The sequence below is a fragment of the Aphelocoma coerulescens genome, chromosome 1 (genome assembly GCF_041296385.1).
Source record: "Aphelocoma coerulescens isolate FSJ_1873_10779 chromosome 1, UR_Acoe_1.0, whole genome shotgun sequence".
In the NCBI taxonomy this organism is placed as follows: Eukaryota; Metazoa; Chordata; class Aves; order Passeriformes; family Corvidae; genus Aphelocoma; species Aphelocoma coerulescens.
This window is the reverse complement of record NC_091013.1, coordinates 45,501,374-45,529,295: the sequence shown is the minus strand read 5'-3', so window position 1 is coordinate 45,529,295 and position 27,922 is coordinate 45,501,374. Positions and strand designations below refer to the sequence as shown.

At 35.9% G+C, this 27,922-nt stretch overlaps 1 long non-coding RNA gene across 3 annotated transcripts; it reads right to left on the bottom strand.

The window, feature by feature from the left end:
- Positions 1-232: 232 nt before the first annotated feature.
- On the bottom strand, positions 233-26,319 carry LOC138107197 (uncharacterized). Of its 3 annotated transcripts, XR_011149316.1 has the most exons (7): positions 23,295-26,319; positions 20,524-20,704; positions 16,942-16,994; positions 15,924-16,029; positions 3,473-3,640; positions 3,291-3,361; positions 233-1,654 (listed from the first exon to the last, which is right to left on the bottom strand). It is a non-coding gene; the product is annotated as an uncharacterized lncRNA (long non-coding RNA). The 3 variants fall into 3 exon arrangements; XR_011149309.1 differs by lacking the exon at positions 3,291-3,361 and having other exon boundaries at positions 16,926-16,994; XR_011149305.1 differs by lacking the exon at positions 3,291-3,361.
- Between the last annotated feature and the right edge of the window lie 1,603 nt (positions 26,320-27,922).

The window sequence follows — 27,922 nt, the reverse complement described above, 5'->3', positions numbered from 1 at the left end:
AAAATTAAAAAAAGAAGGTGTCATGGAGGTAGGCAGAAATATATATTGTTCCTTGAAACCTCTGAGAGGAGAAAACATCCTAGTTCACACTGTGAGGATGCTATACATTTACAGAATCAAAGTGAGAGCAGTCTTCTGGACATTCTTTTATTGTATAAGAGAAAGAATAAGGGAGAGAACTTGTAATCAACAACTCTGTATAAGTAATATTTTTAGGATTTTAGGAGCCACTAAAAAGAAGCAGAAAAAGAAACTGAATAGCAATAACTTCCATAAATACATAAAAGAAATTTTCAGAGGACAAAACACAGTACAATTAAAAACTTAATAACAGGAGTGGTCATTTGTTTGTGTGTTGCTCCTGAGGTTTATCATGCATAAGAATTGTTGCCTGGCATAAGGAGAGATCAGTTGAAAAATGTTTATGTGAAATACAAAATTAACTTCTTTCTAGTGGTCCAGAACGGCAAGTACAATCTTGCAGCACTGTGTGGTGGAGGAGAGAGGAGACATTCATCATTACTGCTTGGTAATAAAGACAGTAAGATGAAGAACCCCTCAGGAAAACTCTTATAATATGAATTGCTGTACTTCTTAAAGGAAAGGATGATGTGTAGCATTTCTCTTCAGACAAGTCACTTCTAACGCTTATCTGTACCAAGTAGAATTTACATACTAGTTCAGAAATAGTGATCACCATTTCATGTAAGAAAATATTCATCAGCATTTATATACGGTCGTAGTTTAAGAATCAGCTCAGAGCAAATTTTGATGGAGGTCATGTAGTGTCCTTAGGGAGGAGTAAACCAAGAAAAATAATTTTGGTTGGTTGGTTGTTTTCCCCCAGTAAATTGTTCAGGGAAATTCTGAATCACATGATTTTTTTAGGGCTGCATTTATGAACTGTATGATGATGATAGAAAACTCCTGTCTGTCAGAACTTTTATGATTTTTTTCTTACTTTTTTTCCAAAATTCATGCTGTTATTACCTACAATATCTCTGGCAAAATGTACCAGAGGCAAATCATGCAAGAAAAGTGATTCACATATTATTAAGCTCCTATCATGTGATACTCTCAAGTTCTTGCACTTTAAGACATAATGTACACTGATTTTGGGTTCACTGTCTATGTCAAATTCCTGATTTTTTAAGTGTGTATCCTGTATGCCTCAGACATCTTTTATTTAAACTGAAGAATCCCTTTTAGTTCAAGAGTACTCATCAAATTGTTGTTGTTGCTTCACTTTTTTGTTCATTTGTTTTTAGTTTGTTGTCAGTTTTCTTGGTTTTAGGTTTTTTTCTATTATTTTCTGCTTCATAGCTGAACTGGCTGAAGTCATATGTAAGCAAGACAGAGGTGATGCATTTATTCATTTGCATAATAATGCTCTTTATTCACTTTTCATTCCATAATATTTCATAGTATTGTATTAATCTCTTTGGTTACCGCATCATAAGCACTGATATTGTATGTAGTCAACATCTTTTGTAAGTTGCCAAGACTTTTAAATGGCAGTACATTTAAATGGATCCCAGCTGATTAGTTGAGTTAGTTAGAGCATGCTGAGGTTGTGGGTTCAATCCCTGCTTGAGGGGGGCATTCACTTAAAAGCTGGATGCAGCGATCCCTTCCAACTAAATATTCTGTGATTCTGTGAAGTAAACATCAGAAACAATAGGTTAAAAAGACTAATATTATTTTTCTGAGAATTTATCTGTGCTTTCATAGCATTGCTTTTTTTTATTTTAGCATGTTGCAGAATTTTAAGATAGTAGGAATATACAAGTTTTTTTTACCAGCTTGTTTCTTTTTTTTTTTTTTTTTTTTTAATTAACTCTCAAACTGAAAAATATAGATTTAGGCTTCAAATTTTAACTTTCAGTGTAACTGAGTTTTATCTTTCAACTGGATAATGAGCAAAATATCTTATCTACAAAAAGTCATATCTGTGGTCCACAGCTGTGATAATATTAGTTTCCCCAGGAACTGATTAGATAGTGTGAAAATATTAAAATATCCTTTTCATGTATAATATAATGTAAAAAGAATAAAAATAAGTTTATGCAATAAAAAGTGGAAGTGAGATCCAATCTAACTTACACATCTACCATGCATGATAACTGCAGCTGTCCTTTGAAAGTATATTGCTTTTAAAAGTTTTCTTGATCTTCACTATCTAGTCAATGGACACATTTAAGAAAATATCATGGGGAAGATCATATTCACTTGACTGTTTTACCAAAATTTATCAGAGCTTTTTTCCTTCTGGAGGCTCAAAAAATATATCTACCCCTCTCTGCTGACAATGCAGGCAATTTAGAGCAGAACTTATTTCTTAGTTTTATGTGTTTTCTAACACTGTAAGTCATGGATCAGTTCTTACTCTTTCATGCCCCTTTAACAGAGTGGAAATAGATACTGTGTCCCTGAAAATAAGCTCAGTATGAGAGTGGACTTCATCATAATTAATTGGAACATCAATGTTAAGGTGTTTAGGCTTCATCATACTTATCTTACATACAATTATTATTTTTTCCTATAAAGACAAAAATAGGTGATTTTCTTTCCAAGTCAAATTATTAAATACAGACATCCAGATAAACAACATTACAGATTTTTTCTTAGAAACTTACTATGTGAGGAAAGAGATCCTACTTCTAATCATACTTAAAGATAGTCTCTATCTAGTCTCTTTCTAGTCTCAACTAATTGATTAGCTTTAGAAATTATTTTATTTTTCCACGTACTAGGAGAAGAAATGGACCTCTTTACGTTAATTGGTGCTTAGGATATCTGGTATAGTAGGCAGACAAAATTAAGGCACAAAAGCTAGGAAGACCAGAATGTTTACTTCTGCTTTTAAAATAACTTCTTAAAAAAATTATTCATTTAATTATATTGCATGCAGAAAAAAAATTCACATTTAAGCGCCATCTACAAAGCACTGAAGAACTATTTTCTAGATGATGCTTCACCTCTTAAAGACTAGAATTTGTTTAGGAATTTTCTTTAAGCATAACAAAATTGACAATCATAAATGTCCCTCAATGCATGTATTGTGTACCTGTTTCTTTAGAATCACTCTTCTGATTCACTAAAAGATTACCTTGCTCAGAGAGCACACAGCTTTCACATGTGAAACCTGGTTTGTTCAGAGTCACATGTTGCCACAGATTTGTGAAGTGTATTTCTTTGAGCAGTTATAAAAAAGAATGATAATTACTCTTATTGCTCCACCTCTTTCCCTTCTGATTTGTACTTCATGGTATAGCACATGTTCCACTGACCTTTTCAAAAAATGGGTTGCAAGGCTATTACATTCACAGATTTATCTTGACTGTGTCCGAGGTTATAGTTCCTGCATGTAACAAACACCTAAATGAATTGCAATCTCCCTTTAGTGTTTCTCTTTAACACTACAAATTAATAAGGAGTAAGAATGTATTCCTTCCAAAAGAACCTTTATTACCTTTCACTAGGTATCAATATGTTCATGTTTCTCTTCCAGATGACTTTTTAGATGAGAGCTGGACATTTGTAATTTTCCTAGATGTAGTCCCGCTTACAGTAGAAAACCTTCATGTCCACGTGGCGTATAAATGATAGGGGAATGCATTGCATATGTCCTACTGAGATTCTGGGAAATTAAAAAGAATTTGATTAGTAGTGATTACCAACTGAGGTAAGGGGAAAGAAGACAATAAAAAACGCCCTAATGTAAAAAAAAAAACCCAAAACAAAAAAGCAAATGCCTGGACTGTAAGAAGTTCTGAATGTGAAAGAAAAGTTTACTTAATTTATTCATGCATCAGTGTGAACACAATAGCAGCTACAAGGGGCAAAATTTAAAAACAAAGCAAAAAGTTTGAAGAAAATTATAATTACAGATTTAACAGGTCTTCTGGTAATGACACCATACACAGAAAAAAACAGTCTGGAGAAAAGCATACACTGCAAAATTAAGGAAAGCCTTGAAAAACTTAAAGCCCCTCTGAAAGCGGAATGGATCTTCCTACTGATGTTGTCCCAAGCCTGGGTACTGAACACCCTTCAGAGCAAACAGCATTATAAAGCAACATCATTTTTGCAATTTTAGGCTCTGCTTCTTTATAGAAAACTTCAAAGTGAAATTCAGTCTTTACTGTACTTGACTCTTCATCACCAACAGTTACAATGGATCTACACATGGCCCTTAATGTGGCTTTAAATAGATACAGTGAAAGAAATGAAACATTATTTTTATATACTTATCTGATATCCAGAAGAAATGAGATATGAAAAATATCATATTACTGCAGGCCTAGGCCCTAGGGTATATCACTGTGTCCCGCAGCCATAGGGAGGAGGAGGAGAGAAGATCCAGCAGGCAGGAATTGTGCAGCAAGATTGATTTATTTAATTATTTTACAAACTCTTTTATAGATTTTCCTTCATAGTCTAATTGGAAAAAGGACCAGCCACCCCTTGGGGTGATTGGCTAAAATCCTAAAACATCCATTGTCAAAATATTTTTCTACTGTACCATAAACAAGACTTTTCAAGGTTGCAGGTGGCTTGGTTGTTTACATAACTCTGCTACCTCTTCTGTGAGAGAGAAAAGTCTCTCACGGACTTAGAAAATAACAAGAAAATCCTTGCTAGCAGCATTTTTGTATCCACAATATGAAAACCTAAACCAAAATATTAAACATGTGCATGATTGGAATAATACAAATTTTCTTCCAATGTTTTTGAAGTCATAAGAAGTCTGACCATTGACGTTAACAGTTTTGTAAAGTGTTCCCAGATAATTAATTTCTTCTTGTTATTTATTGCGATACTTGAATGCCACGAGAAAGCTGTCAATGGTTTATCCACACAGAATGATCTTATTGAGGAAATTAAATTGAATTAATTAAATCTGTGGTGTTAATGTCAGGAATTTTTGTTTTCTGCAACAACAATAATATTAAGGAACTTGTCATAAATAGGTAACTGATGCTGGGGCTGTTGTTGGCAATAGTCAGCAAACTAGAAATAAAAACTGCAAATGTTGCTGCCAGTTACATCTGTTCCATCTTGTGTATGTTAGTAAAAATGGCATGATAGTCCAAGATCTTTTCTCCATGTTTTAAAGAATCAGCTTATTGAAGACAGAGAGAGTATATCAGTTCACTGGTTAGGGTGCTTACTCACTCTGAAAAGGCATTATACCAAAACAAACACAGAAAACCTAAATTCTCATCAATATTGCTATTTTTTGATCCCAGATAATAAACAGCTAAGCATTTACATGTTTGCACAAAGCAAATTTCTGCAAGTCATCTTCACTGGTTAAATTGTCATTTCATTCCTGAGAGTAGCTATGCAGAAAGAATGGGAATCTTCATTTATGCTAAATGGTTCTTAGATAATTTTTCTCTCAAAAGTCAGCAAAAGGAAAGATATCCAAATACAAACCTTAAGAAAAACAAATCTCATAAACCAAGTGAAAGTAAAAGTGTTAAGAGTTTTTCTTCATATAGTCAATATTCCATGAATGATATACCACGTATTTGTGGTGTTATTTTTGTTCTTATCCATTTTTTCATAAATGCTTTTTTTGTGCCAGTGCAATAGAGACCTGTGCACTTGTAATAATATCATTTTGATCAGGTATTGTATGATAAACCACCCTTGGAATCCAGTGTCTATTATAAAGAAAATAATTTGAAATTATCATTGACGAATTTTTTAATATATGCACAAGTTTGCTCCTTGCAATACTCTTTTATCCATATCAATTCCTCCTTTCTCTGCTATCCTTGAGCTTTTTCTTCTGGAGTTAGAAGGCTGCTAAGGATTGCAAGCTTTCCTATAACCTGTCTCATGTCTTAGCCTCAGCCCAGCTTTCTTCACAAACATCTGTTCAAATCCATGCTTTTCAAGCTTTCAGAAAAGAAAAGGAGGTACAGAGTTAACATACAAAGAGTGTCATAAAATTCTCAGTTTCAGGCATGACCCATTTTGCTTGTATACCCTCATGGCACTTCAAAAAAATTCCAGGCAAACACCATTTGGAGAGTAGAAATGAGACATAATAGGATGGAGATAGCTGCTCTTACAATTTCCACCTGGTTGTTGTTTTAAAATGTTCAGATTTATTTTCTGAATATTTGTTTTGACCAGGGTTTGAATATTTGCAGCTGATGATGCTGCACAGAACAAGGTGAAACCATAAAAGCACAAGTGTGTCATGCAAGCTCCTTAGGGACTGAGTGGACTACTAGAGCAATACTGTTTCATGTTTCTCAGATCCCTATCTTTAGTAGGCAAACACATTTCAGACTTTCAGTTCTAGCTCCACAGCTACCTTTACCTTCACCTCAGTATTTAAAAAATGTCATATGTTTTCTGAATTCAGAATACCAAATCACCTGAGACCTATCTCCTGTACAGGTATGACATATATTTATCATGCTCCTGGTAAGCTGAGGCTGATTTACCTGAATCTTTCAATTTTCATGTTTATGGCTGTTATCACTGGTTTCTGATTCATCAGTAGTCACAAAGTAGATATGTGAAACTTGACAAAATCCTTGACCTTAATAGAAAATATTTTTGTCACAGAGTAGAATGAAATTCCTTTATTGCATATTTCTTTGTAGCCTTCTATTATAAGTTTTTCTTCTGCTCTCTCTCCCCCTCTCTCTGGTAATAGAGTAATTCTGAGAAAAATCTGTGTTTCTCCCCAAGTAACCACATTCCTTAGAAGTTTAGAAATAAAGCAAGATCCTCAAGTGCATGTGGGAATAGGCAAAGTTTAATGAAAAACCTATTGTCTCTAATAACATTTTTTTTGCTTTCTTCTACAGCAAGATGAGGGACAGATGTCATAAAACTAGCCTTGGAGAAAATAGTTAAGCATGGATAGTTTATTGCCACATTATATCTAGTTTGTGTATTTTGTTCGAGTGAACAGACTGACATATCCTGACATCTCAACAACTTTTCATTGACTTAACATTGCACTTTCATCACCTCTGCTCTAATAGCATCAGAAAGGCCACAATGATGCCAGAATCCAGCTTTGCAAGTATATCACAGTGTTTGGAATTAACAATGTGCTGACCTAACTGCTACAACAGAAAGCTTCATGATTAAAAACCACTTTATACATATTTTCATTAAATAGGTCAATGCGTTAAAAAAAGAAAACAAACAAACAAACAAAACGAATCAAACAAGAAAAAAACAACATCATGTATACTATCTTACATTCTTTTTCTCCTCTTTTGCAAATAAAAACTTTCTTAATTATCTAGACTTCTCAGGAGTTTAAATGCTTTCTGCTTACATAAGTTGCAGACCTAAATATAGACAAGAATTTTCATCCTATAATTGTTAGGTTAATTTCAGACAACTGTAGCAAAGCGTACAAAATTATCTCCCTGGTCCCATATGTTAACCTGAAGTTTTCTGACTTTTCTCTTTTGTTACCAAGATCACTAGAGAGTCTGCAGGATATCGTATGTTACTTTATAACTACCAATATAACATCAAAGATCGTAACAAATTACCTACACCAACTCTACGAAGACCCTTGCAGAGAATCTGGAAGTCAACTAATGAAAAAAAAGTCTGCATGCATTGCCTTTGGAGTGTGGACCTGTTACTTACCTATCTATGACTGCATCTGGATTTTCTTACTCCTTTTCAAGATTCAAAACTTCCTTTAAGACCAAGGATGAGTTAACACTCTAAATAACTTGGTTCCATAGGCAGTAAAACAAATGAACTCTGCTCTCCAAGAACATTTTCATTGGTAGTTGGGTTCCCTGCTGTCCTTTGAGGTATAAAGCTACCATATTTCCTTTCAGAAACTTCAGCATCAAATATGTGGAGTTCATTATGTAGTCTCCATCCTGTTAGGTGGTCTTTAGTCCGCCATGAAAGAAGAAAATCACTGATCTTAAGTTCTCTGCTTCCCTGCAAAATTATGCACCTTTGATTGATAGGAATTTCCATTTCTCTAAGAAATCTACTCAAAAGATGTGGTTAGTAGAGGATTTATTAAAAAAAATGGGTAAAGCATAACATATAAAAAGCACTAACATATACCACATTATACCTGTATCTCCAGTTCCTGTTGGTAATGAACAAGTTAACATATAAAATCTTTTTATCACTGCAGAGTGAAAGCAATTATAGTTAGTTTTAACAGTGAAGGTCTGTAAGCCATATAATTTTTTGACTGAGGTTGTAGAGAGCTACTGAAGGAATATTAAATTATCCTATATCCATTTATCCAATATCCATTTATTATTCAGATCTGGTACAAAATAGCAGTTAGCTTCAGCTTACATAACTGAAATGCCCACATACAGGAGATTAAACTCTTGTCTTTTTTTTTTCCTTTTCTTTTTCTTTCTGTAGTCCTGGCAAATGCCAAGGTCTATTTCTGCTCCACTATAAAATCTTCAAAACTTTAAGTTATGTTCTTATTAAGATTTTTGTATTTTCTGTCTTCACAAGTGAACAAACCCCCCAAATACTTTACGAGAAGGGTGCTAGTGCAAAGAGTAGCACTAAACGCAGCCCAAAAAATTCCTATCCATAACCACTGCACATTCAGTTACAGAGAACTGTGTTAGCTCACTCTTGACTTTCTTTAAGGTTTTTTTTTTTTTTGCTTGTTTGTTTGGGGTTTTTTTTGGAGGGGGGGGGATGTTTCTGGGGTTTTTTGGTTATTTTTGTTTTTTGGGTTGTAGGGGTTTTTTGGTGGGTCTTTTTTGGGGGTTTTCAGTTGGGTTTTGTTTGGTTTGGTTTTGGTTTTTTTGTTTGTATTTTGGGTTTTTTTTTTTTTTTTTTGTTGGATCTTTGTTATTTTGGTGGTTAAAATTTTTAAATACTCCTGTGTTTGCTCATACACTAATATTTTATAGTTAAGCATTTTTTAAAACAAATTATTTCTGATCCTTTATTTATAAATATATTAAGGTAGTTTTAATTACTAATTTTGGAGGAAGGGAAAAGGGAGGAAGCAGCAAAAGATGAGGGAATTCATCCTCTGTCGTGTTTAAAAAATAAAGTAGAGGTTTAATTCAAATTAAATGTGTCAAATTAAAAGTGTAGAATGATTGGCTTATGCAGGGAAGCAGCAGGACCTATCCTTTGCAAAGCTGAGCTATTAGCTACCTCAGTGTATGTACCCAAACCACTTTTTGATGTTGGTTACCTACATTGCAGGTACTGGACCAAGTCTGGTCTGGCTCTTTTCTTACTACTCCATAATTCATTTCAGAAAAGAGGAGGTGATAAAATTTGCAACATAGGTATTGTTTTTACTTCTTCAGCTGAAATTAAGCAATATATAGCATATATGAGAAATGAATAAAAAAAATCGTCTTAGAAAATCATTGTATTTAATCAGTATTTAGTCTCAGGTTTTGGTTTATATATACAGAAATAAAGCCAAAAAGAAAAAAAAATCAAAAACAAACAAACCCCAAAACAAAAACAAACAAAACAAAACAAATAACAAAACCACACAGACATACACAGGCAACACTGACATTGCTGGTCACAGAGACAGCCAAAGACAAGTTGCTGGTTTCAACACCAGCCACACACAGACACAACTTCAGACAACTGTGTCCTGGCCTCTCTTGCGTTGTTAGAGGCAGGACGTCACTAGTGCAGCACACACAGCACTCTCCAGGTTTACAATCAGATATTCACTCATTAATTCTCTGAGTAGTGGGAGTACTGGCACAGGTCTTCTACCTCTTCATCCTGCCTGAATGACAGCCCTTCTTACCTACCCTGATATGCCCTCAACTCGATGGCTTCTCCAGTTTGAAGTTTGACAGGGAATACAAAGGCAAACCCCACACACACCTGGCTTGGGAAGATACAGACCCCCGCCTCACCTGGCACCAGGCACACAGAACCCACAGTCCTTCTCCAGCCTCTGTTGAGTCCCTCACCTGACTCATTCATCCTAAGCCCACCAGTAGCTAGTTTTGGAACTCTCTCTCTCTTTCTGTTCCTGCCTCACTGGCTGCAAGTTAAAGGTTCCCATTATTTCCAGTAGCTGACTCTGAGACCCCACAGGCTGAGGCTTCTGTAACCCCAGTCTGACTCCAGCAGCTGGCAACAAGTTTCACTCCCACACTCACATCTCACCAGCAGCTAACACTGAGTCCTTGCAGCACACACATGCACAAACACACACGCACAAACACACACACAGGCACACTCTGACTACAGTGTTATTATGCAGGAAGATAGTTAAACTAATAAGATGATGCAGGAAGACAGACCAGATTCACAGTGAGCAGAGAAGCATACTGACTGGCCCCATTTTACACACAATATCCCCTTTCACGTTCCAGTCTCTCTATCCCCACTCTTTGGTCCTCACTGCTCCTCCTTTCCGCTGCACATTCCTTCATCCCTTTGCACACTCCAATCAAATCAACATCATGTAACCCCAGGTTGGCACCCTCATGGATTGCAAAACCCATCCTTTCTAAAATGATTCCTGCATTTTGTTGATAGCCCATCAATTTGTGTATCTGACAGGGTTTCATGAGCTCCACTGTTGTTTGTCAGGTCTGTGTCTCCATATGCTTTGTTTATTGCCTCCTGCTTTTCCATGTCATGCCAGTTTCACCTGGTCCTCAATCAGATCATCTTATTGACATCATGCTCATACTCCACATACTCTTAAAAACTGACCAAACTGACCGAGGTTGTTTATTTATATTTTCTCTGTTTTCAGGTGTTTGCCTCCCCCTTTATCTTAGCATCCCGTTTTACGAGGTCTTTAATCAGATAACCTTAAAGGAACATGTGCTCTTTCATTACACATGGTCTAACCAAAAAAAAACAACTTTAAAAAATATTACTTTAAACATATACTCTGTCTTACTTTTTATGCAATATGGCTTTACTGAGAGTGATGTATTTGTCTGGTAAAGACATAATTTCACTGACTGACAAATATATATATATATATATATACTATACAACCACAAGAAAAACTTTAGTTGGCAAATATCAGCATGATGCCAACAGTGCAGCTTCCAGTGGACATCATGCATTGCCAAAATTCTGTCTTACAATTCTTTTTTTTTTTTTCTGCATATCATCATTCCCAAGATATTTCATGTGCAGATGAAAGCTCAATTTCCCTAATATTTCAAAGGGCTCCTCATTATTTTTCTTATAGTTGTTTCAGGTGACAAGAATAATTAATAAATGCCACTGAACCCGCTATGCAAGCTTACAAGGTAAATGATCAAGCACAATCAAAACCCCAAGGCAATGTGTCACTGGAGTTTGACTCGGGATAAAAGTCTGAGCAGCTCCAGAATTAGAATTGACTGCTCTTCTGTCTGGGTATGAGAGTCCTCAACTAACATTTATGCAATCCCAATGTATTTATGAAGAGGAGGTTCATGACCCTAAGCATTATCTATTTTACTTTAAACACCAATGCACATCAATACTATGAATTATTCAGGATACACTGAATTTCAATGTGTGACTTAGGTCAGGCTCCAAGATCATCATGTTTAAAATTCAGACAGAAGCTGTGCTTGAGGGGATTGTAAGAGGAAGGGATAACCTCTGGATTAATGAATGTATTACTAAGGATTTTATCATCATCTTTTTTTGTACATTCTGATCACAAGAATATGATAAGTACTGAAGTTAAAAAGGCTCAAATCCAAGCTTTTTCATGCCCTAAGAAAAATTCAGAAGTTACATCCTCTGTGGTCTATCTGCATGCTCTTCAGAAAGATGATCTGTCCTTCTGTCTTCCTTTGAATTTAATATAATTAGCAGTGACATGTGGATCAATATGGCTTAAGCTCCCTCATTCTTCAGCTGTTAGAAGGCCATTTAGAGATTTATAATTAGGAAGAAAAATTACTCAAGGATTCTAATTGTTAAAAATATATAAATATTATAATATTTTAACAGCCACCATCAAACTCAGTAGACTTAATTTTAACCCCCTAGTAAATCTGGCAGCTAGTTAAATTTATTTATGTTAACTTAGTCCATACTTGGTAATTTTCTCACTCTTCTTATTTTTTAATCTTTTGTTACAGAAGTGTTAATTGTCCTGGATTTTCAAAATATAAGAGGAAGGCATGCTTGGATGACAAGCTTATTAAAATATTCTTGAAGAGCATCTTTGCTTTACACTGACATTAAAAAGTTAACTGCCCTTCAAACATAAGCTTTCTTTCCATCACAAAATTAGAAAGCAAATAAAACAAACTATATTTTTGTGCATTCAGTACAGGTTCATAGTTAGATAGCTGTCTAGTAAATCACTATCTCCTCTTGAACAATGTTTTCTGAACTCTGTCAGACTTCTTTTTACGTGATTGCTAAGTTTCTGCTATTGTGGAAACAGTATTTTAGACCTCAATGGATTTTTTTCATCACAGCCTGAAGAAAATGTGATAGATAATTACACTGCTTAAGAAACTTAAACCTGAGACTAGTCTCCCTATCAAGGGGGAGAGAGAAGACTAACATAACAAGACTATTTCTGCACTATACTACAGTTAGTACTATAAACGATACACAGTTTTTATACTGTGAACTACTAAGGGTGCACAACAGTCATTTCTTACCTTCATGTAAATGGAGCACATGGAAATGTTACTCACTTCCTTCCCAGAGGCTTTGAGGAGAAAAGAAAAAAATATACATCCCCACTGTGAAGAATCAGGGACCCAAAACTTGATTTATTCCTCAGTAGACATACTTGAACATGGTCTAGATTACATTAAGACTTCAGAAGGTAACTTTATAGAACAAGATCCTTTGAAGCGACTTGGTGGGGGATGATGAATTATCTAGATTATGTGTTATTAAAATGGTGCACATATTCTGAGTATGGATTTTAAAGCACTCACTGAGGATGGGGAGATGTTCTGTGAGGACCAAAAGACAGAAATCTTACACTCAGAATAAGCAGAGAAGGAGAGAGAGGGAGAGAGAGAGAGAGTCCAGAGTAAGAATATTGTCAGAAGAGTATTTGACCATCAGTGGTAGATCATCATGTTTAATTTTCCATGAGAAAGATTGTGGTTTCATACCAGGAAAAGATTCACTCTGGTCCTGTTAATGTCTTGTCATAAAGTAGAATACTTGCTTTCAGTCATCCAGTAATTTTCCCTTGAATTGCATTCCAATATCCAACAAAACTTTATCACTTCCAGTGATAAAATGATTAACAATGATAATCTCACTATAACCATGCTCTAAGAGAAAATGCAAGATTCCTGAGTATTGAAAAAAGAAATTTGTCTGATTTTTTTCACAGTCCTGATAGATGTATACTGCTACACCTTCAATTTATTTCACCTTCTTTGTAACTTTAGTCTGTTGTTAAATGTTTTATTATATTCTTTTGTATCTGATTCTTTTGCTGAAGGATAAAGACAGGGATAATAGCACGGCTTTAAAATAATATTCTATTGCCATATAAAAAATGTAATGCAGCTACATGTCCACTTAAGCTAAAAAGTAGGCAAAGTGATTCTTTGATAAACAGTACAAATGAGCCAATGGCGAATATATAGATAAGATATAATGTGCATATCTTTGTTATTGCTGTATTTAATTAAAATGACTCATGTCTGGGAACATCATCAGTATGATGATGATGAATAATAGGCTCAATGATATATACAATATACCTCAAATTAACAAGATGTGTTGAATTCCCGCCTACATTTTTAAAAACTCATCCAAAGCTTGTTGAATCATTCCCTAATTACTAACAAAACAATGCTCATTAACAACAGCTCCTTTTATTTTTATGAGAATTTGTTGATAGGATCTGATTTATATAGATGCTGCATATTGTCTAGATCTGGCACGCATTAGTTGAAATCAAGAATTGGAAGAATTCAAACAGAATTTAAAAACTAGTTAGTAGGGGGATTTTTTTAGTTAATTTACTCAGATACACAGATCTGACAGTGGTAATAAGAAATGAGAAAATTAAGTTTCTTTGAGCTTTTAGAATTCCACACAATGATTTGTGTTTGCTGTTGCTTTTTGTAAGACTCTTTGTAACTGAAAACTGTTGGAATTTTTTGACCTTTACCTCCTCAGTGTCTACTGACAAAACCTTTCCCATCTTGCAAATATTGACCATGTTTTAATTTGTATTGAAATGTAGGATTTTACAATTCAGATTTAGAACTAGAGAAAAAAAAGCAAAAATAAATAACCATATATATAATTTTTAAACTATTATTTAGACACATAAGTAGATACTGTGACTGGTGCACAGAGAAGCTCTGCGGTCCCAAGGCAAGAACTGAAGAAGGGGGAAAGAGGGAAAAAAAAACCCCAAAACATTGGGCAGCATTATTCTTTGTTTTTCTTCTTAAGTTTTAGGATTATTTATAGTCAAAAAAAAAAAAAAAAATGCTTGCAATTTTTATATCCATTTGTAAAATATGTGATACTTACATAGCATAAATGAATAAAGCTAGTCAATTGTTAGTTATAGTTCTGATCAGAAATAATGTCACAATAAAGTCTGAACCAGGCTTCTTAGGAGGAAAAGTGGCTGCAGCTAAGTGAGAATCTCTTTTAATTTGTCTTTTAAATCTCAGAAATTAGATAGAAATATTATGTTGTGATTGTGCAAATACAGGAGAGGACTTGGTATCTCAGGAGGACTCTTGCAACACTTCAAATCTTGATTTAGCATGAATGCATAAGTTTCCTTAAGAAATTAATCTTGCCAGATGATAAACATGATTTTTAAATGTCTATTTATCCAAAGAAAAGGAGAGGAATGAGAAACAGGTAGACAGGAAAAAAAACAAAAATCAAACTCCAGCCCATCCAACCCCCTCCCCACAAACAAACAAACCAAAACCTAAATTAACAATCCACAAAGCAAAGTTCTACGATTTCATTGTCAGGGTGTTAACCTGTTATACTTTCTAACATACCAATAATTTTTTAAGTGTTATATAAGCATATGATTAATGAATGCCATATAACATTGACACACTAGGCAATCCAGTTTATGGCTATTGGTTAGTGACAGAAATCTCAAGGTACTGGCTTACTAACTAAAGTTAAAATAATAGGACACTCAGTTAAGTTACAGATGGTAGGAGCAGAAGCACTTTGAGCCAGCATAATTAATTTCAGCCATTTAAACTTAACTAACAATGGTTTTAGGTGGATTATGTTAACGTAGATGAAAAACTAGCAAGGTTCACATTAAACATGCCCCATGATACCTTGTGCTTTCCAAGAGCGGATTGGATTTGCCAGCAGTTTTATATCCCGCTGTGCTAACCATCCATGCAGAAAGTACAACTGTTGGTGGCCAGCTTAGAAATTCAAATGTTATATTTGAAAAACCAGGACAGCATGACTTCTTCATCAAGGCATCTTGCAATGGCTATAAAATGAAACCAACAGTTCCACAGTGCAAGCAGACAGAGTTCATGTAGTTTGTGCTGTTGGCAGTGAAGTGCCCTCTTGAATAAGCAGAAGTACAAACACAAGCATGTTATTCTGTGAATAGGATTCTCTCTAAACTGAATTTATTCCAGTTGCAAGCAAGTCCTTTTGTAATTAGTCATTTGAGTCATATGTTACCTTAGCTTTTGATATTTAAAATTACTAGCTGCTATTATTAGGACACTGACCAAAAGAAATGGAATAAAATTGAAACCATGACAGTATGGAAAAAGAACTGGAGTGTAACAAAGACAGTCTAATAACTTTATCAGAAATTGCAGATACACAGTTGGAGAGTTACTGCAAACTCCATGGCGACAAATTCTTTCATAATCATCAAAGACCTTTAGGAGATCAAAAGCCCTCAGCTTGAAAACATTCAAAATAAACATTTGATTACTTCTTGGAAAAAAATAAGCCAAAACACATTTTACCTGTAACAGTCTACAACAGTGAGGGAATTCAGCAGTTTAAATTAGAAACAAAAATCTACGTCTATGACTGTATGTCATGTGTTGAACATCTTCCAGTGAATGACCCCTGCCAGAAAGAACAACAAAGAACCTAATTACAATGACACCTATAAAAAGGTAGCAAAAAAAGAAAGCTTACAAACTTCTTTTCTAGAAATTATGAAACCAACCAAAGATAAAGTGCAGAAAAATCACCATAAACAGAGAATAGCAAAACTCGTTCTTGTGAGAATCTCATTTTACTACAAAGCATTGATACTTCTTACATATTCTTTTTCGTTATGGTTCTTGGGCCGGTTTTTTTGTTGTTGTTTTGGGTTTTTTTGGGGGGTTTTGCAATGTTAAAGCTTTACTTCATACTTCTTTTATTAAAATAGAGTGTGCAATCAAAATATGACTTTGTGTTCTGATGAAACGTTCATAGAAAGATCCAGCTTAGGCTTTGCAAGTGTGCAGTTCAGAGAAGAAGAAGGAAGGGAAAAGAGTAAATGTCAGTCAATAATGTCCATGATACATGAGTTTACTTTTACTTGTTTTTAATTAGTACCACATATAATACATTGATTTAGATCTTTGACCTGTAGAGGGTTTTAGGTCATTTCTTTTTGTGTTGTTTTGTTTTAGGTTGTTTTGTGGTTTTTTGTTTGTTTTTTTTTTCCCCATGAAACATTTGGGACCTGGGTTTGAATGTGAGATGAAACATATTCTCCACTACCATCCCAAAAGTAGAAAGGCAGGTTTCAGCACGAAAACTCCAAAGCATATATTTGAAGAATGGTGTAATAAGACAAATTCTAAATGTTATAAGAACTTCTATTCATACCTGCTTTTTTTAGTGCTTTTCTCACACAGGAAATTGCACACTTATTGCTACAATCATTTTCCCTGATTGAAGAGTAAAATGTTTCTGCTAATCAGTCATAAGTTGCTACCTCACTTCAAATAAATAGGGGAAAATCTTACCCCTGTATATAAATACCTCATGGAAGGGAATGATGAGTCTGTCTCCAACATCTTCTCACTGGTCAGTACCTAGTGACAGGATAAGAGGCAAAGCCCACACACTTAAATATAGTTAATTCCACTCCATTATATGAAAACAGCTCTTTTTCATTACTGTGAGAGTGGCCAAACACCAGCAAAAGTTGACTGTAGAAGCTGAGCAAATGAGAGAACTGGGGTTGAATGTAAAGAAGGCCTCAGGGAAACCTGGAGGCTGCAGCCTTCCAGTACCTGGAAGGGACTTAAATAAAAGGAGGGAGAGGGACTCTTTTTATGGGCAGATATGACAGGACAAGGGACAGTGGTGTAAACTGAATGAGGGTAAGTATAGATCAGGTGTTAGGAAGAAATTCTTTACTCAGAGGGTGGTGAAGCACTGTAACAGCTGAAGTTGTGGATGTCCCATTCCTGTGTTTCCACTTGGTTTTAGCAGGAGCTTAGGGCAACTGTTGGAATATTTATAAAAACCTACTCTTGTGTTCTTAAGAATTTTGGCATCAATCAAAATAATCCTTTTAGTAAATGAAAAGACATGGGTTTTTCATGAAGATGATTCATGGAAGGAATCTAGTTTTACATCCTCTGAGTATTAGTTTGGAGCAGTGTATTTCTAGTAACTACGTGAATTAAGGTGAATTCTCTATGAATTATCCTCTATAAGCTAATCTTGGAGTGTACTTTCAGGACCCCCTTTTTTAAGTAATGAATGACAATTTCAGGTGCTTTGGTTTGATATCTGAAGTCTGTTGAGCTGAACCAGAGATCTTTTTTCAAATACAGAGTTGGAGAGTTGTAGTACCTCTCAGGTTAACATCCTAATTCTAAAAATAAAGTGACAATGCATAATGTGATTTAATTCTTCAGACCCCTTGCTCACTCTACAAGGAAAATGGTAGACTTAGCCTGACCACTTACATACACTACAAAATTCATCTATTTACATAGATTCTCTGTATCTATATCAGTTGTTACTATCAAAATTTTGATTACCTAAGAAAAAGATGCAAAAAATCCAGCACATACTGTAAGATATTAAGCAGAGTGAATCGAATAGCCATGGAAATGTACTAAAATATTTATATAGTACCTGTTAAGTAATGCTCAGTGATTCTTCCTCAGTAATTATGTATTTTTAATTAAGTTCTGAGTTCTGTATATCCAAATTAAAAATATTAGTTCCACTGTAAATAATCTAATCTTTAGACATCCACTCTTTAAAACAGTTCAAGAAGACAAATATCTTTTGGAAACAAATAAGCAGATTCTTTATTTTCTGAATCTGCTATGCAATTTTATAGTAGCTCATATCTGATTTATAATTTTTGAGCTACTTATAATTCTTTTAATTAAGGAATATCATATAGCAAAGAACAGAAGTGATTCAATGTATTGCAAGATAAAGCACAGTCTAAGATACATTATTTGATTTCAAGAGCAAGGACAGATTCATCCTTGATCTGCCAGCAGAATTCAGTGAGCAATGCAGCTCACTCAGTGAATTCAGCTGAAGCTTAGTCACAGTACAGTAAAAATTCCTTCAGTAATAACTGGATTACCAGTGTTGCTTTTCTCTTCCTCCATCAAGAGTTATCCCAAAACAAAAAAGCAAAACCTACTAACTTCAAATGTTATTTATGCATTGTGGTGAGCCATGGCTCTTGCCAGGGTGTTCTGGGCCCCGCTGGACAAAAGGTCCAGTGGTTTAATTCTCATGAGGCCCAGGAACCCTAAGACAGCCGCCCGCCACAACATGGACACCCTCAGGCTGTCTGGCAAGAAAGTTTGCTGGCCAAGGCGGGAAAGACGTGGCACCCTGCCCGTCTGCAATGGCCACCACTCTCCCCTCCCTTGGCTCCCCCATCACTCTGCCACTGGCCCCTGCTCACCCTCTCCGCCTACCTCTCTCCCCCTTGGTTAAGTTGTATGGATCCCCGCCTATGTAACACCCCTTGTCTGTTCTGTTATTGGATGTTCTGTGATTGCTCCACCCTGAGCAGTGGGGCAGAAAACCACTTGTCAGAGGCTTTGCTTTGTTCTTCTTGGCCCCTCTCTCCACATATGCGATAAACCTGTTCCTGTCCTCCCGAGAAAGGTCCCTCATTGCTTCGTCTCTCCTTGCTCCTTCTCCATTGGTGGCTAGAGCAAGCCTTGCTTCCAGCTCTCCCTCGGCACCCATCCTCTACTACTGTGGCAGGCAAGGCTATTGGCCAGTGCCTGGCCCCTGAGCTAGCTGCCCAGCCGGCACCACGGCTTTTATGTGTCCCAAATTCCTCAAATGCTATTTGATGTATTAATGTATTTGTTTGTAGTAAAGCTAAAATAATTATTATATTACAGGTCTAATGTATTTGCAATGTAAAACAAACCCACCATTAGTTAAAAGCCGTAAGATGACTTGAAATGGCTTTAAAAAAGAGGGCTTTAATGCCTTCTCTCCTTACTTTGCCAGTCTGTGTGAAGAGTCAGTACATCTTAGGGCAGGCAACACCAAAATGACCTTCCTAGTTTTACAGCCTGCAATGGAGGAAAAGGATCTGTACCAGGACTTTTCTCTCAAAACTACGAAGCTGCGTCTTGACAGGACAAAATATTTTCTAATGCTGTCAGTGTGCCAGTTCTCTTCCATTTGAGAAACACATATTACTTGACTGAAAGTGGCTCATGTTGCCTTTATAGTAACTGAAGTCTTGAACTGTGGATATACCTACATATTTCTGATAGTACACTAGTCCTTTATATATGTGTAGCTATCTGTAACCATCTGCAAGAAATATTTCAAGAAAAAAAAGTTATTGAAACGTGATTGAGGAAAACTGATGACAATTTATCCACTTTTCAGCTGATAATGCTAAAGGAAAATATAAGAAATATGTTAGCATAAAATTAAGGGAAACAGAAAAAAAAATTAATCCTAGAAAATTCACAGTATTACTCTATTGTCGCATAATAAAACCAAGGAAGTAAAATATAAATAAGTCATCACTGAGTTTAAAGATGTGTAATACAAGTTTCTATTATCATGTTAATTTGATGAGATTTCAGAGCTCAATGCAATATTTAATTTATAATCTTGGTATCCATGAAATTATGAGGCTGAAGCTACACACTATGGCATGTTGTGCTTTTACAGTTTTTTTAAAAGAAGTCATCTATTGAAAATTACTTCTTTTAACTACCTGGTTGTTATTTATAAATTGCTGTGGCACAATTAACCTAGGTATGGCTATATTTAATAATGAAGCTCTTAAAATTTGAACAATGCTTGTATTTCTTTCACACTGTGAACTAAGTTTTTAATTGTAACATACAATTGTAATGAAAAATATTAAAAATTAATTAATGTACATCTTGTTCAGACAGAAGTGTTTTTTGAATCAAGCATACATAGAACAGGAAGGACTTGTATAAGAAGAAATGTGAACACTTAGTGCATTGTCAAATGCAACCATGAAGAAATAAAAATGGAAGTGGAATGTAAACAAGAGTCATATGACAGATTTATAAGGCATCAGAGTTTCAAAGTTAATTTGGTTACATTTTTAATATTTACTTGACCTACCTACAGCTCTTGTTTGGTATTCTTCAAGTGAATGTTGTTTCTATTTCCTTATTCTTCTACATGGAAAATTATCTCTATGAATGTAGCACTGATTTCTACTATCCTCCTGATGTGTGGCTTAGTAGAAAAAGAGGATATCTTGCTTGTGGATTGCAAGCAGTTGGAAAAAAAAACAGGAACCCTACCAAATGAAAGAAAAGTCCACACCAGGGCATTAAACATTCTCCACTAACTAGAAGTCAAGATAGGCAAGAGAAATCCTTTTTCATTGGCTTCAAAATCCTTCTGCAAAATGTATGAAGTGTTTAGTTTTGAGTTTTTCTTGGAGGATATCCAATTTCCAGGTGTAATCCAAGATTCATAATTTTTTGCATTACTGCACTAAATTTGCAAGTACAGCTAGCTCTCTCTGGATCAAATGCTGTTTCTAAACAAAAGATGCCAGCATCTGATGTCAGTGTTGCTCAGTGCCTGATTGCACTTAACACCACCATGTGCTGCCAGATCATTTGTCTGAGCTGGCTGTAATGGAACAGTTAGGTGCAATTTAGTATTCAGAACAGTGCTGAATGCAATGAGACATTTTAAATAGTGCTAATGTCGCAGTTAGCTTTGTTTCATCTTGGTTGTGGTTTTGGGTTTTATTTTTTTTCAATAGCTAGGTGATATATATGAGTATAGAGATACTAGATTAAATAAAAAAAATAGAAAATATGATGATCAGATATAGTCTGCATGTGAACCACTTATATTTCAACAAATCTTTTTTTAAATGGCTCATTTTAATGACTGAAGACAAACTTAAAATGGAGAAAGGTGAAGTTCACAAAGGTTGAAATTAAAAGTATTCACATTCCTTGTTCCACACATGATACATATTAAAAAAAAAATACTATGTCTTTTTTATCCTTTAAGGAAAGGTTTTCCTATTTCTAGAAGTAATTGTGAATTTTCCAATTTGGAAACTGGGTATTGTTAGAAATCCTAGCCTTGCAGAAAACTGTACATGAACTTCTAAGAAATGGATTGCATTCGCAAAGGCAAAATTTTTAACATACACTCAGGCAGCTAGTGACACTGAAAATGGAACACTCAATTTGTTCTTAAAGTAGAGAGCCACTGGTCAGATTTTCTCTGTGTGACTTAGAAAAAGTATTTAAATATATTCTCTATGCCACCTGTTCTGCCATGCTGAGCACTGGATTCTGAGGTACAATTCTGTCCTTTTGTAACTGTTCTCAGTGACATATCTCTGTGACAGACTACAAATTGTTGAAATGAAATTTGAGACATCTTCTTAAAATCCTTTGAGGAATTCCTTGATCTCTGGATAACCCATAAGGCTTTTTTGCTTTGTTATGTTTTAGTTCTGTCTGGAAGAATTTTTCCCCTAGGTTAGCTAAATAAACAAATTATTACTTTTCCAACCACCAATAAAATTCTCTTAAGAGATACATTCCAATGCTTTAAGCATTTTCCTGGTTTGAAGGAGACATGTTCAAACTGGTTCCTAGAATTTGCAGGAAAGGGACCTTTATCAAGGAACACGTGCATATCACATAACCAAATAGAGCTAGTCCTCTAGGTGTTTGCTGTGATACAGCTACTGTGAGTAGTGGATAGAAGAAATAACAGGCAGACTTTTTGTAAGGGCATGGTGAAAACATGGAACCATGACTCAGTCCTCTGCAGGCAACTAAATAGGATTCATCTTACTTAACTCCAGACATTTGCAGATGGGACTAATCCTCTTTAATAGTCAGTGGCAAAATCAGGCACTTTTGACCTATATTTTCAGTTTACCTTGAGATGAGAGAATTCATGGACTCAACATGACTGTACTTTTCCCACTGGTTTTAAAATAAAACTAGAAAAATAATTTTAAAAATCCCATGTGTATACATATATCTGGTCAGCTGAGTATGATTTCCAGAAACTAAAAGATCTCATATTCCCATGAAAACATAACTTAGTTAGATGGGAAATATGTCCTTCATTCATGGGAATTACATTGGGATTTTTTTGTAGCAGCAATTCGCCTGGCTTGAAATACCATTCTTAAAGACAAGTTAGTGCATAACATATTATACTACATATTCAGTGACACAATTCAAAGCCAGACAGTTGGTAAAGGAAGTAACTGCTCTAGCAGTTATAAGCATACTCCTGAAATCTGAACTGCCAAGACCTTTACCTTTTTTATTCATCATGTCCCAGTCTATTATATTTCATTGAATTTAAGCTTCTTGTTTATGTGCTGTCTTTTGTCCTAATAGGACAAAAAGTTTCCCAACTCATAAACCATATAAGGTGGCACCCATAAGCTACTGCTGGTTTACTTAGTAATTCTGAAGTATGAGCCATATGGTTGAGCAAAATTATTTTTTAAGAGAAACGCTCTAATAAGATGTTGTAGTTTTAAGACCAGCTGGAAAAGAAACACCATGTGGTCACTCGCCCAACCCCCCCTTCTCACCACCCCACCCCAGTGGAATGGGGAGAAGAATCAAAGTAAAACTTCTATGTTGAGATAAGAAAAGTCCAATGATAGAAAATAAATTAAAATAGAGTAATAAAGGTAAATTATAATAATAATGATAATAAAAAGGAACAAAAGTGATGCACAATGCAGTTGCTCACCATCTGCTGACCAATTCCAGACCCCCCTTCCCAAAAGCAGATCAACCACCCTTCTGGGTAACTCCCCCCAGTTTATTTACAGGGCATGGCATTCTATGGTGTGGAATATCCCTTTGAACAGTTCTGATCACCTGTTCCAGCTGTGCTCCCTCCAGTTTCTTTTGCACAGCTCCTCACTGGCAGAGCATGAGACAAGAAGGAAAAAATAGTCCTTGGCTTAGGATAAACAAAACTTAACAAGAAACAAAACATCAGTGTGTTATCAACACCATTCTCATTCTGAATCCAAAACACAGCACTGGAACAGCTACTGAGAAGAAATTAACTCTACCCTAGCTGAAAACCAGGACATAAAATTTCAGGTGAAACATGAAGAGGAGAAAAAAAGAACATTTCTGCATCATGTGAAGGAGTTCAAAAGGCAACTTGGTACACCAAAACCCGTTCAGAATGATTAGAAAACAAGGTTTGGTCATTTCCTGATTTACTCTCATGTCAAAGCAGCTGACAGATGGCTAACACAACTAACAAGAGCAACAGGACTGCAGAGCCACATAAACCACTAACTCTGACACTTAAGATATTAATATCCTGTTAGTATCCTAGGTGGATTCTTATCCCCTGACCCTGATGCAACATTTATAGCCACCACACACACTTATATTTGAACTTTCTGCCCTTGTGACTTTCTGACCTTTCTGTGCCTACGCTCAGTCTGCCTGCTAATCCCCTTTTCTTTCTCTATATGAATTGAACAATCCTTTTTGTCACTTCTAAATTAAATTCTCTCAGAATATTTCTACATTAAGAATCAACCATTATTATATGGGTCTGTAAGGTACTCCAGCAAGAATCTTATGTAGTAGTAGTTCCAAATTACTCAGTCATTCTCAAGGAGTTTAGCCTGACACTTCCTTAGTAAAATATTGCCTTGAATTCAGCTTTAGGGTAGATCTGCTGAACTCTATCCTGTTAACAAATTGTTAATTGAGTATTACCCTTTTTCTTGTTTTGCTTGACTTCAAAACTTATTAACAATTTTTTATTCTTCCTTGCAGCCAAGATGCAGCATTACAAATCAATTTTTTAAAAGTACCTCCTCTTGTTTAAATATTGATCTGCAGGACTTGAAGCAACTCTCTGAAATTGCAGAACACTCTGACATTTCTTTTATTTGTACTTTGGCTAAGGAATTCAGAAGATGAACATGACTTAGTGAGCAACATCCAGGAAAGAAACAGTCAAGTCAGCTACAGTTCACACAGATACTGCTGAATGTTTTGAATTTCAGGAAAGTCTGTGTCAAGACAACAGCATCTATTCCTTTCCAGTTTGATTCTTTAATCTTTGTGACAGTCTGACTGATACTACTGCTCACACATTGAGTAACTCCTGTGCAATGAGATTAAAGATGCATACAGAAGGATGATTTCTTGTGCTTTTATTCTCTTCTGACCTTATTCCTACTCATAGCAAATGTACTAAGCTGCAAGATTTAACATCAAGAAAAACTAAGTTTTATTTCAGATGAAAAGTAAAAATTCAACATCAGTATGAGTTAATTGCTATTCTCTCAACTTGCCATAGTAAGCAAACAATGCCTTTCTTTTCTTATTTTATTGGTAGGACTCTTCTTATTTCAGTTCCAGTTGCATGATTCATCCCATTATGTTTCCATGATAGCAACTAAGTCATAGTTTGCTGGCTGTATCATGGTGTCCAACTCCTTTTGCTTGTTTTCCATGCCGTGTGCATTGGTGTAGAGGCACTGCAGCTAGGCTATCAGCCTCTTCACCTCTTGGGAAGAGCCTTTCCTAATTCCTTTGGGACAGTTTATCTCTGTTGCTTCCCAAAGAGTTGGTGTTTCCTGGTTCCTCTCTGACACTCAGAAATATATCCCCTCCCCTGCCAAAACTAATTAAACGTTCTGGTAATAAGTCCAGCCAGTTCGCTTCCCAGAATACTCTTACACCCCTTGGTCAGGTGTGCCCCATCCACTGTCAATAACTCCAGTCTCTCAAAGGTGCATCTGAGATCGTACTGCTCCAAACCATGACTGTAGCACCAGCCACTCTAGTCATTCATCTGATCCATGCATCTCTTTCCTCCTGGGTCCCAGTCTCCAAATGGGAGGATAGAGAACACTACCTGTGATTCTGATCCCTTCAACTTCTTTGTGAGAGACATTAAGTCCCTTTCAATGTTTTGCAATCTTCTCATTACAGCTTTATTTGACCCTATGAAAAAGAGTAGGAGTGGATGGTAGTCCTCTGACTTTACTAGGTTTGGTAGCCTCTTTGTGGCATTGCTATTGCAGGCCCCAGTAGGCAGCAAACTCATTTAGAGAGTGGTTGACCAGACAGTAAGAAGGTGGTTCAGGGCCTCTCAGTGACAAGTCTCTGCAGGAGCTCATGCCTTCTGATCAATGAATCAATATGATTATGCAGAAGCTTCTTATTGTTTAAAATACCCCTGTGTTCACACATCTCACAACTCTGACATAATACCTTACTTACACACTTTGCTTACTTATACATTTCACTCACTTATCTTATACTACTTATACATACCACTCTACTTATGCATTTTCTTACTTACTTTTACCTTTTATATAACACAGTACTTACACATTTTTCTTAGATGTTTTACCTACTTATACGTAATACACTATTTATACATTTTACTTGCTTATACATACTTATACATGTTACTCTACTTATACATCTTACAACCATTACACGATACTCTACTTATACATCTTACAACTTATCCATAATACAGTACATATACATTTTGCAACTGCAAAACAAAATCTCACATTGCTTGATTGGTTTCTCTGTTTTGTCCATGAACGCCACACACACTTTTCTGATAATATGATTGGTTTTAATCTAATGCAGCACAGTCCTTTTTATCTATTCCTTGCTGTCTTGGTATTTAGTTTTTCAGCTTCTGCTTTCCCAATTCAGCACAGTTTACCTTTCCATGCTTGATGAATTCCTGAGGGCTCTAACAGGTGGGGCTCCAGATCCAGGCAAGCACAGTCCAGATGATGACAGCAACAAAACCCATCCAGTGATCAGCAGCCAAGTTAGTCCAGGAAATCCAAACAGCAAGACAGCAAAGGACAGAGAACCGATATAAGCCTACCACACCTCTCCCCTCAAACCTTCAGACTGGAGCTTAAAAACCTTCTTGAGGCTGATGTGCTGCAGCTGAAGGTGGAAAGGCCAGGTGAAGACAGTGAGGGTAATTCCAGCCTGGTCCCACTCTGAGGGCTCTGGTAAAAATAACTAAAAATGGTTTGGCTGGGGCAGACGATCAAGGTTCAAATACTTTACAACAAATCTCTAGTTGCTAACACCTTTAGTGCTTTTTTGGTGGTACTCATTCTAACATGGATGGTTGATCGTACTGATGCCATGATTTTTTGCCTTTTCTTTTATACCTTTTTATAACTTTTGTATTCTTAGTGGTTTTTAGCCTACATTCTTGGACTTGTCTGTCAAGCTAGGAGACTAAACATTTTAGAAGCTTTGTAGTTAGGGATCAGAATGCACCAGACCCCAAAGTCCTCTCCAGAACACATTTTGTAAACTAAGATAGAACCATCCAGGGGAAGGTTCCTTGGGGAGGGGGGCTCACTCCAGATTGGAGAATCTTTGATAGATATGCTAATTAGTAAGACCTGTAATGTTATACTCGATCTATTGTGGGTGTGCATCGCAGTGTGCATTGGGGTGTGCATTTTGGTGCATTCGACCTGGACGTGTGCACCTAAGGATTCTTAAAATAAATACCAGGGTAAAATCCCTTTTTCCCTTCTAACCATGTTTGAGTCTTGATTTTAAGACCAGGAAAAGGCATCAGTACCAACTTTTTAACACTGTAATTTTCTTGGTCTTGGCGCCTTAATGTGGCATCTTCTCCTTCCAGGTCCAGAGCATCCTATCTATAACATAAGGGCACATTGGTAACAGGAGGGAGATTCTTCCCTCTGCTTGAGCAGAGATGAGAGTCCAGTCTCCTGTCTCTTGTGAATCATCCAAGTCTGTCAGTTCCGTTTTGGAAGCTAACTTACCTGCTGCTTGCAAGGACTTTAGGCAGGACTGTCACTCTGCTGGTGTCAGTGATTAATTCTGACTCAGTATCATGCATCATCTCCTATTGAGATTCCTGCATAGCACATGGCTGATGAGCTCTTCATACAACATGGCAACCTGCTCAAAAAGCTTATCCAGCTGGGCACACTTGCACCCACAACACCCAGATTCATTGGGAAAGTATTGCTACTAAGAAACAAAGGCAGTCAGGTTTTACAGAGTTCAGAAAATTCCTGTGTCTAATTAAGTTTTCTTTGCTTTTAATTTTCTTTCTTACAAGAATGTGTACCAGGCATTTTTTCTTATTATTCTGAAGCTTTCTTTGTTTACACTACCCTTTAAATTGAAACCATTTTCAGGAGAGATGTTGAAAAGCATCATAAATGTTAGTGTGGTTCTGATAAAAATAGATTTCCAGAGAATTTCTGAATTATACATTATGTACTAACACATATGTAGGAGTAAAGCCAGTGTCTGATTGGCTGAGAAAATTGGAAAAATTTCCACACTTGACTTTTCAGTCAAATTGGCATTTGCAGATCTTTCCAAATGACACATCCCCTTCTACACTGTGCAGTCACTTTTATTTCTGCATTATGGCAGCTGGTGTTCATATCTGAGATAAAAGCACTTCAGTTTGCCTTTTCTGCTGCTGT